Source organism: Orycteropus afer, unplaced genomic scaffold (genome assembly GCF_000298275.1).
Source record: "Orycteropus afer afer isolate SDZICR_OR568_19922 unplaced genomic scaffold, OryAfe1.0 scaffold00116, whole genome shotgun sequence".
Classification (NCBI taxonomy): Eukaryota; Metazoa; Chordata; class Mammalia; order Tubulidentata; family Orycteropodidae; genus Orycteropus; species Orycteropus afer.
The window spans coordinates 7,976,648-7,991,647 of NW_006921703.1; the positions used below are offsets into that span (position 1 = coordinate 7,976,648).

The 15,000-nt window shown below is 38.2% G+C and overlaps 1 protein-coding gene across 1 annotated transcript in view; it reads left to right on the forward strand.

Annotated features, from left to right (window-relative positions):
* Nucleotides 1-15,000, forward strand: part of GRIA2 (glutamate ionotropic receptor AMPA type subunit 2) — a 237,477-nt gene that overhangs the window by 218,486 nt on the left and 3,991 nt on the right. The gene's annotated exons all lie outside the window — the stretch shown is intronic.

The window sequence follows — 15,000 nt, forward strand, 5'->3', positions numbered from 1 at the left end:
AAGAATGGCAAGATGGATCTGCCTTTTAGGCATTTTACTCTCTTTCAAATAACCTAAAATAAATACTTTTTGGTCAGGTTAATGAGATAAACAATGTTTAAATTCTCTTTCAAGGGGAGTGGGTCCCTTAAAGCAAGACAACTTACAGTAAAGGACAAAGTCATGGAAGTAGATATTTCTATTCTTATCCTCAAGCTTTTCTTCTGTAAAGCTTACATCACTACCTGGGCCTCTGAAAATATCTCTTTTCAATCATCTAATTGTTGTTGTTGTTATGTGCCATTGAGTCGGATTCGACTCATAATGACCCCTCCTTGTGTTGCCTAGGCAGTATCACTACTTTGTTCTAAATTTTATTCCCTAATAATATCTTCAGTTTCTTCCTCTCCACGTGACATTGTTTTCCTTTATCATCCAACTCTCTTTGCCTTTCCTTAAAAAAACAAACAAACAAACAAAAAAACCTCACTGCTGTCGAGTTGATTTCAACTCATAGTGACCCTTCCTTGGGTTTCTGAGGTGGGATCACTATGAAAGTAGATTGCCCAATTGTTAGCTTATAAATGTATACACTTTTGCCTAGAGCCTCCCTTTCCAATTTTAACAATTTCTCAATTCTCTTAAAGCTGTTCTCCCTCGTAATTCTCTGTGGAAGTTGTACTCCTATTGCCCTTCTGGCCAAATTAAAATATTTGTGCATGTGTTTGGATAACTAGGCTGCATTTAAGATCATTGTGCAAGTTCTTTTGGCACTCTTTACTCTCTTTGTTTATGGCATCCTAATGCTTTTTCATAATTCCTTCTATTCTTCTTACCACTTTGTGCCTTCTTTCACTGAGTTTTTAATGTCTACCCAGGTCCATGCAATAAGGCTACATGTTTTTCTTCTGCTACAACTTGTTTTGTATTAATTTTGTGGAAATGATTTTACAATCATTCCATCTTAAATATCATGCACATATAATATATATGGCTGTTCCAACTACAGAAAAATGAAACTTTAAAAGTCAGCACTGTTTTATTTTCATTCGAAAAAGGAGATGGTATGTTAAAGACTCTTCCAATTATGGACAACATAGAAAGCAAAAGTAAAAATATGAAAATTTTCTTGAGTGTATGGCATTTATGTTGGAAATTATGTCTAAATAGATGGCACTATATATTGTTGTTAGTTGCTATCGAGTCAAGTCTGACTCATAGCAACCCTATGCACCACAGAATGAAACATTGACCTGCCCTGTGCCATCTTCACAATATTTGCTATGGTTGAGTCCAATGTCACAGCCATTGCATATTTTGGGGCCACTGTATATTTGGAAAAAAGCTCGGATGGCACAGTGCCTAAGGCATTTGACTGCTAACCAGAAGGATGGCAGTTCAAACCCACTACCCACTCCACGGGAAGGAAGATGGAGCAATCTACTTCTATAAAGATTTACTGCCTCTGAAACCCAGTGAGGGTCTCTATGAATGGCTACTGACTCCATGGCAGTGGGATTGATTGTGTTGTTGTTGTTGTTAGATGCCATCAAGTCAGCTCTGACTTATAGCAACCCTATGTACAACAGAACAAAACACTGCCTGGTCCTGTGCCCAGTCTCACAATAATTACTGTACCAGGGCCCACTGTTGTAGCCACTGTGTCAATCCATCTAATTGAGGGCTTTCCCTTTGTTTGTTGACCCTCCACTTTACTATGCATGATATCCTTCTCCAAGGAATCATCCCTTCTGACATGACCAAAGTAGATCAAACAAAGTCTGGCCATTTTCATTTCCAAGGAGCATTCTGGCTGCACTTTTTGGGAGAGATTTGTTAGTGGTTCTGGAAGTCCATGGTACTTTCAGTGTTCTTCACCAACATCACCACTCAAAAGCATCAACTCTTCTTCAGTCTTCCTTATTCATTGCCCAGTTCATTGCCCAGCTCTCACGTGCATATGAGGCAATGGAAAATACTATGGCTTGAGATAGGCACACCTAGTCTTCATTGTGACATCTTTGCTCTTCAGCACTTTAAAAAGGTCTTTTGCTGCAGATTTTCCCAGTGCAATATATCATCTGATATCTTGACTGTTGCTTCCATTGTGTTGATTGTGGATACAAGTAATATGAAATCTTTGACAACTTCAATCTTTTCTCCATTTATTGTGGTTCTGCTTATTGGCCCAGTTGTGAGGATTTATGTTTTCTTTATTTTGAGATCTAATCCGTACTTCAGACTGTAGTCTTTAATCTTCATCACTAAGTGCCACAAGTTATCCATATTTTCAGCAAGCAAAGTTGTGTCATCTGCATATTGCAGGTGGTGAATGAGTTTTGCTCCAATCCTGATGCCACATTCTTCCTCATATAGTCCAGGTTCTGAGATTATTTGCTCAGCATACAGATGGAATAAATATGGTGAAAGGATACAGCCATGACACCCTTCCTTCCTGATTTTAAACCGTGCCATATCCCCTTGTTCTGTTCATATGACAGCCTACTTGTCAATGTACAACTTCCCCAAGAGCACAGTTCTGGAATTCCTATTCTCAATGTTATCCATAATTTGTTGTGATCTACACAATTGAATCCTTTTGTGTAATCAATAAAACACAAGTAAACATCTTCCTGGTATTCTTTGCTTTCAACCAAATCCATCTGACATAAGCAATGATATCTCTCATTTCACGTCCTCTTCTGAATCCAGCTTGCATTTCCGGAAGTTCTCTGTCAACATACTCCTGCAACCGACTTTGAATTATCTTCACCAAGATTTTACTTGCGGGTGATATTAATGATATTGGTTGATAATTTCCACATTTTGTGGGATTACTTTTCTTTGGAATGCATACAAATACGTATCTCTTCCTGTCAGTTGTCCAGGTAGCCACTTTCTAAATCTCTTGGCACAGCTGAGTGAGTGCCTCCAATAGGGCATGTGTTTGTTGAAACATCTCAATGGGTATTCCATGAATTCCTAGAGCTTTCTTTTTCAGCAATTCCTTCAGTGCAGCTTTGACTTCTTCTTTCAATGCCATTGGTTCTTGATCATATGCCACCATCTGAAATTAAGGAACATTAATCAATTCTTTTTGGTACAGTGACTCTGTGTATTGCTTCATCTTCTTTTGACATTTCTCTCATCGTTCAATATATCTCCCATAGTTTTTTTCAATATTGCAACTCGAGGCTTGAACTTTTTTCTTAGTTCTTTCAGTTTGAGAAATGCTAAGCATGTTCTTCCCTTTTGGTTTTCTAACTCCAGGTCTTTGCACATTTCATTATAATAATTGATTTTGTCTTCTAGAGTTGCTCTTTGAAATTTTCTGTTCAGCTCTTTTATCTTGTTGATTCTTCCATTTGTTTAGCTATTCTCCATTAAAAGACAAGTTTCAGAGTCTCTTCTGATATCCATTTTTGTCTTTTCTTCCTTTCCTGTCTTTTTAATGACCTTTTGCTTTCTTCATGGATGATATTCTTGATGTCATCCCACAATTTCTCTGGTTTTTGGTCATTAGTGTTCAATGCATTAAATCCATTCTTTTGATGGTCTCTAAATTCAGGAGGGATATATTCAAGGTCATATTTTAGCTCTCATGGTCTTGTTTCAATTGTCTTCAGTTTCAACTTGAACTTGCATATGAGCAGTTGATGGTCTGTTCCACAATCAGCTCCAGGCCTTGTTTCACTGAGATATCAAGCTTTTCCATTGCCTCTTATCACAGATGTAGTCATTCTGGTTCCTGTGTACTCCATCTAGTGAAATCCATGTGAATAGCCAACGCTCATGTTGTTGAAAAAAGACATTTGCAATCAATAAGTCATCGGTCTTGCAAAATTCTATCATGCAATCTCCAGCATTATTTCTATCACTAATCCACATTTTTCTACTACTGGTGATTTTCCTTTGTTTCCAACTTTTGCAGTCCAATCACCAGTGATAATCAACACATCTTGATTGCATGTTTGGTCAATTTCAGACCAAATGTTGGTAAAAATCTTCAATTTCCGTGTCTTTGGCTTTGGTGGTTGGTGCATAAATTTGAAAAATAATAGTATGAACTTGTCTTCGTTGTAGATGTATGGATATTATCCTATCATTGACAGCATTATACTTCAGGATAGAGCTTGAAACATTCTTTGTGATGATGAATGCCACATCATTCCTCTTCAATTTGTCATAACCAGAGTAGTTGATCCTATAGTTGTCTCATTCAAATGACCAAAACCAGTGCATTTCAGCTCCCTAATGCCTAGAATATTGATCTTTATGCATTGCATTTCATTTTTGACAAGTTCCAGTATTCCTAGATTCATACTTCATACATTCTATGTTCTAATTATTAATGGATATTTGAAGCTTTTTCTTCTCATTTTGAGTCATGCCACATCAGCAAATGGAGGTCTCAAAAGCTTTACCCCATCCATGTCATTAAGATTGGTTTTACTCTGAGGAGACAGCTCTTCCCCAGTAGTATTTTGAGTGCCTTCCAACCTGAGGGGCTCATATTTTGGCACTATATTAGACAATGTTTCAGAGCTATTCATAAATTTTTCCAGTAATATATCAGATAGTGTTTTACTCCTATTCATAAGGTTTTCACTGGTCAATTCTTTCAGAAGTGGATGGTCCCTTCCTTCTTCTGAGTCTGTGTTAGTTTGGAATCTCCACTGAAACCTGTCCACCATGAGTAATCCTGCTGATATTTGAAATACCAGTGACAAAGCCTCCAACCTCACAGCAACATGAAAGCCACCACAGTACAACAAAATGACAGATGAATGATGGGAGTTTGGTTTTAGTGAGTATATATTTGGAAAACACTCTGGTGGTAAGGCATTTGGCTACAAACCATGAGGTCAGTGGTTCAAACTTACCAGCTGCTTTGTGAGAGGAAGATGAGGCAATCTACTTACGTAAAGATTTTCAACTGTGGAAACCCAATGGAGGTCACTGTGAGTCGGAACATACTCAATGGAAATGGTTTGGTTTTTGTGGTTACATATTTTGAAGCAATATATATTGGCAATGCTATCCACAGGGATCCAGGTGAGGGTGGTATGAGAGGTTTCCAACAGGGAGACAAATTTGTCTGTTGGTTTGTCCTACCATGGTGATGTATTGATGTGAGTTTTGAGGCTGAGACACTGGTGTTTCAAACCCAGCAGGATGCATACATTGCACAGGTATCATCCCAGCTTACAGACTGAAACAGACTAGGAAGAAGGAAGAGGCCATCCACTTCTCAAAGAATTGACCAGGGAAAACCTTATGAATAGCAAAGGAACACTGTTTGATACATTACCGTGCAACTTTATGAATAGTCCAGTTAGGTTAGAAGGCTCTCAAAATAAGACTGGGAAAGAGTTCCATCATCTGAGTAAACCAAGGCTTAGTTCTATGGATAAGATAAAGATAAAACTTTCAATACCTCCATTTGCTGATGTGGCACCACTCAAATTGAAGAGAAACAGCTACAGACATCCATTAATTATTAGAACATGGAATGTACGAAGTATGAATCTACAAAAATTGGAAGTTGTCAAAAATGAAATGGAACGCATAAAGATTTATATCCTTGGCATTAGTGAGCCGAAAAGGACTGGTTTAGGCCATTTTGAATCAGACAACCATGTGATCTACTATGTTGGGAACGAGAGTTTGAAGAGAAATGGCATGGCATTCATCATCACAAAGGATGTTTCAAGATCTGTCCTGAAGGACAATACTGTCAGTGATAGGATGATATCCATAGGCCTACAAGGAAGACCCATTAATATGACTATTATTCAAATTTATGCACCAACCACCAAAGGCAAAAATGAGGAAATTGAAGATTTTTATCAACTTCTGCAGTCTGAAATTGACTGAACATGCAATCAGGATGTGTTAATTGTCACTGGTGACTGGAATGTAGAAGTTGGAAATGAAGAAGAATCACCAGTAGTTGGAAAACTTGGCCTTGGCGACAGAAATAATGCTGGAACTCGTATGGCAGAATTTTGCAAGACCAACGGATTGTTCATTGCAAACACCTTTTTTCAACAACGCAAATGGTGGCTCTACACATGGACTTCACCAGATGGAACACACAGGGATCACATTGACTACATCTGTGGCAAAAGGTGGGGTGGAAAAGCTCAATATCTTCACCCAAAACCAGGCCAGGAGCTGATTGTGGAACAGACCATCAACTGCTCACATGCAAGTTCAACTTGAAGATAAAGACAATTATAACAAGTCCAAGAGAGACAAAATATGATCTTGAATATATCCCTCCTGAATTTAGAGATCAAATAAAGAATAGATTTGATGCATTGAACACCAATGACCAAAAACCAGAAGAATTGTGGGAGGATATCCAGGACATTACCCATGAAGAAAACAAGAGATCACGAAAAAGACAAGAAAAGAAGACCAAAATGGATGATAGAAGAGACTCTGAAACTTGCTCTTGAGTGGACAGTAGCTAAATCAAATGAAAGAAATGACAAGATAAAAGAGCTGAACAGAAGATTTCAAAGAGCAACTCAAGCAGACGAAATTAATTACTATAATAAAATGTGCAAAGACCTGGAATCAGAAAACGAAAAGGGAAGAACATGCTTGGCATTTCTCAGGCTGAAAAATTGAAGAAAAAATTTAAGCTTCAAGTTGCAATATTGAGAGATTCTATGGACAAAATATTGAATGATGCAGGAAACATCAAGAGAAGAAGGCACGAATACACAGAGTCACTGTACCAAAAAACTGGTCAATCTTCATCCATTTCAGGAAGTGGCATATGATCTAGAACCAATGGTACTGAAGGAGGAAGTCAAAGCTGCAATGAAAGAATTGGTGAAGAACAATGCTCTGGGAATTGACAGAATACCCATTGAGATATTTCAACACATGGATGCCCCATTGGAGGCACTCACTTGGTTATGTCAAGAGATTTGGAAGATAGCTACCTGGCTAACTGACTAGAAGAGATCCATATTTGTACCCATTCAAAAGAAAGATGATTCCACAGAATGTGCAAATTATGGAACAATATCATTAATATCGCACGCAAGTAAGATCTTACTGATGATAATTAAAAAACTTTTGCAGCAGTATATTGACAGGGAACTTCCAGAGGTGCAAGCCGGATTCAGAAGAGGACGTGGAACAAGGGATTTCATAGTTGCTGTCAGATGGATCTTGGCCCAAGGCAAAGAATACCAGAAAGATGTTTACTTGTGCTTTATTGATTATGCAAAGACATTTGATTATGTGGATCATGACAAATTATGGGTAACATTGAGAAGAAATGGAATTCCCAAACACTTGATAGTACTCATGAGGAATCTGTACCTTGGCCAGGAGGCTGTCGTTTGAACAGAACAAGGGGACACTACAGGGTTTAAAATCAGGAAGGGAGTGTGTCAGGGTTGTATCCTTTTCCCACAGTTATTCAATCTATATGCTGAGAAAATAATCTGAGAAGCTGGACTATATGAAGAAAAACGTGGCATCAGGATTGGAGGAAGAATCATTAACAACCTGAGATATGCAGATGATACAACTTTGCTTGCTGAAAGTGAGAATGACTTGAGGCACTTACTGATGAAGGTTGAAGAATACAGTCTGCAGTATGGATTACATCTCAATATAAAGAAAACAAAAATCCTCACAACTGGACCAATGAGCAGCATCACAATAAATGGAGAGAAGATTGAGGTTGTCAAAGAATTCACGTTGCTTGGTTCTACAATCAATGCCAATGGAAGCAGCAGTCAGGACATTAGACGACGTGTAGCATTGGGAAAGCAAGGATATCTCCTTGAGGACTAAGGTGCACCTGACACAAGCCATGATATTTCCAATCACCTCATATGCATGTGAGAGCTGGACAATGAATAAGGAAGACTGAAGAAGAGTTGATGCTTTTGAGTTGTGGTGCTGGCGAAGAATGCTGAAAGTACCATGGACCGCTAAAAGAACTAAGAGATCTGTCTTGGAGGAAGTGCAGCAGAAATGCTCCTTGGAAGGAGAATGGCCAGACTTCATCTCACCTATTTTGGTCATATTGTCAGAAGGGACCATTCCCTGTAGAAGGATGTCTTGCTTGGTAGGCTGGAGTGTCAAGGAAAGAGGGGTGGCTTTCAATGAGATGGATTGACACGGTAGCTGCGATGATGGGCTCAAGTATAGCAGGGATTGTGGAGCTGACTCAGGATCGGGCAGTGTTTCGTTCTGCTGTGCATGGGGTCGCTATGAGTCGGAAACAACTCGACGGCACCTAACAACAACAACAACAACTGTTAAAAAGTCGATAGTCCAGGCCTTACTTGAAAACTTTTAAAATGTCAATTTCAAATATTTGATTATAGCTCAGACACATATAGACTTTTTTTAGGGCTTGTAGATTTGTCAACAGCAAATGATGACAGAATGAGACCTATGTGAGATTATTTCATTGCCTGCCAAATCTAATGATTTCCAGGGACAATTTGAGTCTCTGTGGAATCTTTAATGAGCAAATATCCATCCTATGAGTTTCACAAGAAGGTTAAAGGACAAGAAAAATGGGTTAAACCCTAAAACAAATGATAGTTCCCTTTTGTCATAAGCACACATTTTCACAGAACTTCAATCAAATGGGCTAGAGAATATATATGATTCACTTACCTATGACATCTTAATCTTTACATTTAGGAGGGTTTAGATCAAATTCTTCCACTTTCTTTACAGTTACCTTCTTGTAAGTTGTTATATTGCCTCAAATATAACTTCTCTAGAAAAGAGAGAGAGAGAGAGAGGACTTCATAAAAATGACCTCTAGTCTGATTTGAAATAAAGGAAGAAGTAGAGACTACCCAAGATGGAGAGCACAAACTCCATAAATGCACTTACGGTGTAAAATCATGTAAGGGATTTGGAAATAACTTCCAATCTAGCAATGGTCACTTGAAATTGTAATAAGATCACTGACATTCTATTAGAAGTTAGTTACATAATTTTTTTTTTTCAAAACTCAACTAAGTACATATTAACAGACTCATGAAGAAAAATGTATCAAGGCAACACATATAGTCTCTGCTAATTTTTGAAAGGAAAAAAAAAGTATGTTTCATAGGAAGTGTAATTATTTCCTTTAAAAATAATTTTCTTCCCTAAGAGGGTAAAAAGACTTAGTTAGCTGCCTAAATAAATAAATAAATAAATAAATAAAGCTGGTATTACTGTATATGAGAAGGAAATAAAAGTACATTAAGATGAGTGTTAACTTTTTCCACAGAAAAGGGAGCCATGTGTTTAGTGCATATGGATTATACCCAGGAGTGCTACACAATGGACATTTTTTCTGTTTTCTTTTCAAGTAGATGTTAAAATTTCACACTACTATTTTCTGTGAAACAGTAGTCAAATTTATATGCCTTTAGTGTAGTGCCTAAGGCACTTGACTGCTAACCAGAAGGCTGGCGGTTCAAACCCACCAGCTACTCCTTGGAAGGAAGATGGGGCAATCTACTTCCGTAGTGATACTGCCTCGGAAACCCAAGGAGGGGTCACTATGAGTCGGGTATGACTCAATGGCAAACAACAACAACAACAACATTAATAGTATCAAGCTATGGAAAGGGATTTGAACAGCTATGCTAAAATGACCATGACTCATTATGAAACACAAAGAAGTAAAAAGTGTTATATATGGTCAAGGTATAGGCACAAACAGAACACAATGGCAAATATCATCCTGAAATTCATTTCATTTCACCATACTTCCTGAAATAATGGTTGTCCTTGATTTAACTTTTAGGCTTAATATAATTCTATCATCCTTGACTTAGTTGCACCCAAAATCCAAACCTCTTGCCACTGAGTGTCAAGTTTTTAGACTCTTGTTAAGATTAAAAAAGAAAAATCTACATATTGAGGCTATTTAAATTTGGTGAAAAGCAATGCTTCGATTTGAGGGAAAGGTGAAAAGAAAAACAGAGGTACAAGTATTCCTAAGAAAGCCTTCGGACTTTTATCTAGGGTGATCTTATTGCCAGGAGATTGGAAATCAATGTTCTAGACTTTTCTGTTGTTACTGTATTCCATAGGTTTTTCTCTCAGGACCTAGAACTCAGACTGCTAGTACAAATAATGTTGTTGTTTTTATGTGCCGTTGAGTCGGACCTGACTCATAGTGACCCCTCTTTGGGTTTCCGAGGCAGTATCACTATGGAAGTAGATTGCCCCATCTTAGGAAAATGAAAATTTTATTAAAAAAATCAGTGTAGTTTGTCTATTTTTTCCCTTCTACTGAGCTAAAATATGTTCTAATTTAAACTTTGATTAGGACACATTGCCCGGAATCATCTTCAGAGTTCACACAAAGGGGCTAATTGAGGCAATTTGATCAGTGCTTAACTTGTATTGTCCAGACAATTGCTTCAATTTTCTGGTTGGTTTTCATTGTACAGCAATGTGTACATGCAACATGAATTGCTGAAATCTAGCATTTTAACATCAGAACACTATATGCATTACCTTAGCTAACCCATGGGATTTTATTACTCTGGTAAAAATTCAGTTACTCTTTTAACCTATTCGTAAATATGTTCTAACAAACAAGTGATCAAGATGCTGGAATGGGTAGGAGACAGCAGTGTGCCTTCCAGTGAGAGGCATAGGTAGTGCATTAACTCACATATTGGGTCAAACTAAACATTGTTCACCAACTTAACCTGGCAAAAAATGACCATAGTTTATCATATAGGCTCTTAGATGGGTAGCCTAAAGGATGGCTTTGTTTTGCCTTTGGATTCCATTTCTGCAGCCTGCTTTGCTTGATTTTTGTCTTGTTGGAGAAGAGCAAGATTTTAGGCATTAACTGCTTACCTATTTAGTTAAGATTAACTTACTCGTGTAGCTCTGATAGCTTAGTGCCATAAGGCACTTGACTGCTAACCAGAAGGCTGGCAGTTCAAATCCACTAGATACTCCTTGGAAGGAAGGTTGAGCAATCTACTTCTGCAGTGACACTGCCTCAGAAACCCAAGGAGAGGTCGCTATGAGTCAGGTCCAACTCAATGGCACATAACAACAAGAACTTACTCGTAATAAAAAAATTAAGCACAGATCCTTTGAATTATCCCTCAGTTAGAATGTAGCAGATTGTTCTTGTTCTTTTGAAAAAGAAAGAAAAATTCAAAGCAATAAACCTCTTGTCCTAATGAATGATGATTTTAAATATAACACTCTGGATTATACTGTTCATGAATTACCTTTCTTGTGCACCTTTAGCCAAATCTGTGCAAATAGTTCTTGAAGAGAGATGGTTGTGAGTGTATTTTATTAACTTTGTTAAAGAAGTAGCAAAGTAAACTTAACAACTGAGAGACAAATGAATTAAGCCATAGGGGGTGGGGGATTCTGACTCATTTAAACAAACAAAAAAACTACTTTCAGCTTTATGCCATATCATTGATGTGCATTTTATTAATCAACAATTACAAGATAAAATTCTGCTTAGTTAAAAAATAACATATGCCAAGTGTGTTATATGAAGCCTGATAATTATAAATATATGACTGTTTTAGTTTAGCAGAATTTGTATACCTAGCTAAACTAATATATCAGAATATTTGTTTTCTAACTGATTTAAAGCTGCAAAGACAGAGATTGAATAATTATCTAAATATTACACATAGATATATTTTTCTAGATTTCATTTTAAAGTCCTTTAATCCAGGGGAATTACACACACACACATACATATAATATATTGAGTATATAAAGGAATTCTAGTACTGTAGTAGTTAAGGCATTTGACTGCTATCCAGAAGGTCAGTGGTTGGAACGCACCAGCTGCTCCGCAGAAGAAAGATGAAGCAGTCTGCTTTCATAAAGATTTATAGACTTGGAAACCCAGTGGGGGTGGCTATGAGTCAGAATTGGCTCAATGGCAGTGAGTATGGTTTTTTATTTTATCGACTCTATAATCCATACTGGGAGCTGTGGTAGCATAGTGCCTAAGGCACTTGACTACTAACCAGAAGGCTGGCGGTTCAAACCCACCAGCCACTCCTCAGAAGGAAGATGGGGCAATATACTTCCATAGCGATACTGCCTCAGAAACCCAAGGAGGGGTCACTATGAGTCGGGTCCGACTTGATGGCACACAGCAACAACAATAAGCCATATTGTTGCTGTTGTTGTTATGTGCTGTCGAGTCATCTCTGACTCACAGTGACCCCTCCTTGGGTTTCCAAGGCGATATCTCTGCAGAAAGATAGTAGTCAAATGCCTTAACTACTACAGGAAGGCCCAACCTTCCTCCCGAAAAGTGGCTGGTGGGTTTGAACTGCCAGCATTCTGGTTAGCAGTCAAGTGCCTTAGGCACTGTGCCACCAGTGCTCCCTCCTCATGTGAATAACTTTAAGATCAACAGGGAAGCTACTATAATTGTAATTGGAAATTTCTCTTCATGTAATATTATTTTTGATATAATTTATTAAAATGTCAGTTCAAAGATTTATTCTTTAAAGAGAAATCATCATTTTTAACTTCTATGGATCATCCCACAGCAGAGACAACTGGGCTGACATAAAAACTACTCCATGAGTTTGTTTCAATATAGTAGCACTTAGGTCTATAATGAAGGAGATATGGTGGTGTAGTGGTTAAGGTATTTGACTGCTCACCAAAATGTCAGTGGTTTGAACCCACCAGCCACACCATGGAAGAGAGACAGGGCAGTCTGCTTCTATAAAGATTTACAGTCTTGGAAACCCAATGGGCGTTGCTATGAGTCAGAATAGACTGGATGGCAATTGAGCTTTGGTTGTTTTAGTTCTATTATGTGTACTATAATCCTCAGTTGTACAATTCTACTCTATATTCTATTTACACTTCACCCTAGATTTTTACCAAAATACAGTGTTTTTAAATGCAAAACTACCTGAATCCCTGTTGTTGTTGTTGTTAAGTGCCGTCGAGTCGTTTCTGACTCATAGCGACCCCATGCACAGCAGAATGAAACACTGCCCGATCCTGTGCCAGCCCCACAATCCCTGCTATACTTGAGCCCATCATTGCAGCCACCATGTCAATCCATCTCATTGAAGGCCTCCCCCTCTTTCGTCGACCCTCCACCCTACCAAGAATGACATCCTTCTCCAGGGAATGGTCCCATCTTACAACATGACCAAAATAGGTGAGATGAAGTCTGGCCATTCTTGCTTCCAAGGAGCATTCTGGCTGCACTTCCTCCAGGACAGATCTGTTCTTTTAGCAGTCCATGGTACTTTCAGCATTCTTCGCCAGCACCACAACTCAAAAGCATCAACTCTTCTTCGGTCTTCCTTATTCATTGTCCAGCTCTCACATGCATGCCAGGCGATTGGAAATATCATGGCTTGTGTCAGGCGCACCTTAGTCATCAATGAGATATCCTTGCTCCTCAGCACTTGAAACAGTTCCTTCGCAGTTGACTTTCCCAATGCTACACTTTGTCTCATGTCCTGACTGCTGTTTCCGTTGGCATCGATTGTAGAACCAAGCAACATGAATTCTTTGACAACCTCAATCTTCTCTCCATTTCTTTTGATACTGCTCCTTGGTCCAGTTGTAAGGATTTTTGTTTTCTTTATACTGAGACATAATCCATACTGCAGACTGTATTCTTCAACCTTCATCAGTAGGTGCCTTAAGTCATCCTCACTTTCAGCAAGCAAAGTTGTATCATCTGCATAATCTCAGGTTGTTAATGATTCTTCCTCCAATCCTGATACCACATTTTTCTTCATATAGTCCAGCTTCTAGGATTATTTGCTCAGCATATAGATTGAGTAAGTGTGGAGAAAGAATACAACCCTGACACACTCCCTTCTTGATTTTAAACCATGTAGTGTCCCCTTGTTTTGTTCGAACGACAGCCTCCTGGTCAAGGTACAGATTCCTCATGAGTACAATCAAATGCTCGGGAATTCCCATTCTTCTCAATGTTATCCGTAATTTGTCATGATCCACACAATCAAATGCCTTTGCATAGTCAATAAAACACAAGTAAACATCTTTCTGGTATTCTTTACCTTGAGCCAAGATCCATCTGACAACAGCTATGATATCCCTTGTTCCACGTCCTCTTCTGAATCTGGCTTGAACCTCTGGAAGTCCTCTGTCAATAGACTGCTGCAAACGTTTCTGAATTATCTTCAGTAAGATCTTACTTGCATGCGATATTAATGATACTGTTCTATAATTTCCACATTCTGTGGGATCACCTTTCTTTGGAATGGGCACAAATATGGATCTCTTCCAGTCAGTTGGCCAGGTAGCTGTCTTCCAAATCTCTTGGCATAACTGAGTGAGTGCCTCCAATGGGCCATCTGTTTGTTGAAATATCTCAATCGATATGCCATCAATTCCCGGAACCTTGTTCTTTGCCAGTTCTTTCATTGCAGCTTTGACTTCTTGCTTCATTACCATTGGTTCTAGATCATATGCCACTTCCTGAAATGGATGAAGATCGATCAGTTCTTTTTGGTACAGTGACTCTGTGTATTCCTGCCATCTTCTCTTGATGTTTCCTGCATCATTCAATATTTTGCCCATAGAATCTCTCACTATTGCAACTCGAGGCTTACATTTTTTCTTCAGTTCTTTCAGTTTGAGAAATGCCGAGCGTGTTCTTTCCTTTTGGTTTTCAGACTCCAGGGTTGCATTTTGAACTTACATAATATATCTGTTTAAAATAAATTGATTTATCTTTGCTTTCCTGAAGATAAAAGCTATATGTCTTAGTTCCATAGAGGAAGAAGAAGAAAAAAACCTCATGAGTTTTAACAGTAACTTTTCAATATCACATTCCTTTTCAAAACTCCTACATTAGAGTAACAAAAAGGTTTATTCGGAGCCATCTCCTTCAGATGGATTAAAAATAGTTGAGAAATTTGTGAATAGAAAAACAAGCAGATACACAAATGATTCTATTTTCCAACTTTATCCCAGTTTCTTTTCACTATGAATAGAAAATTTTAAAAGACTTTTCTGATA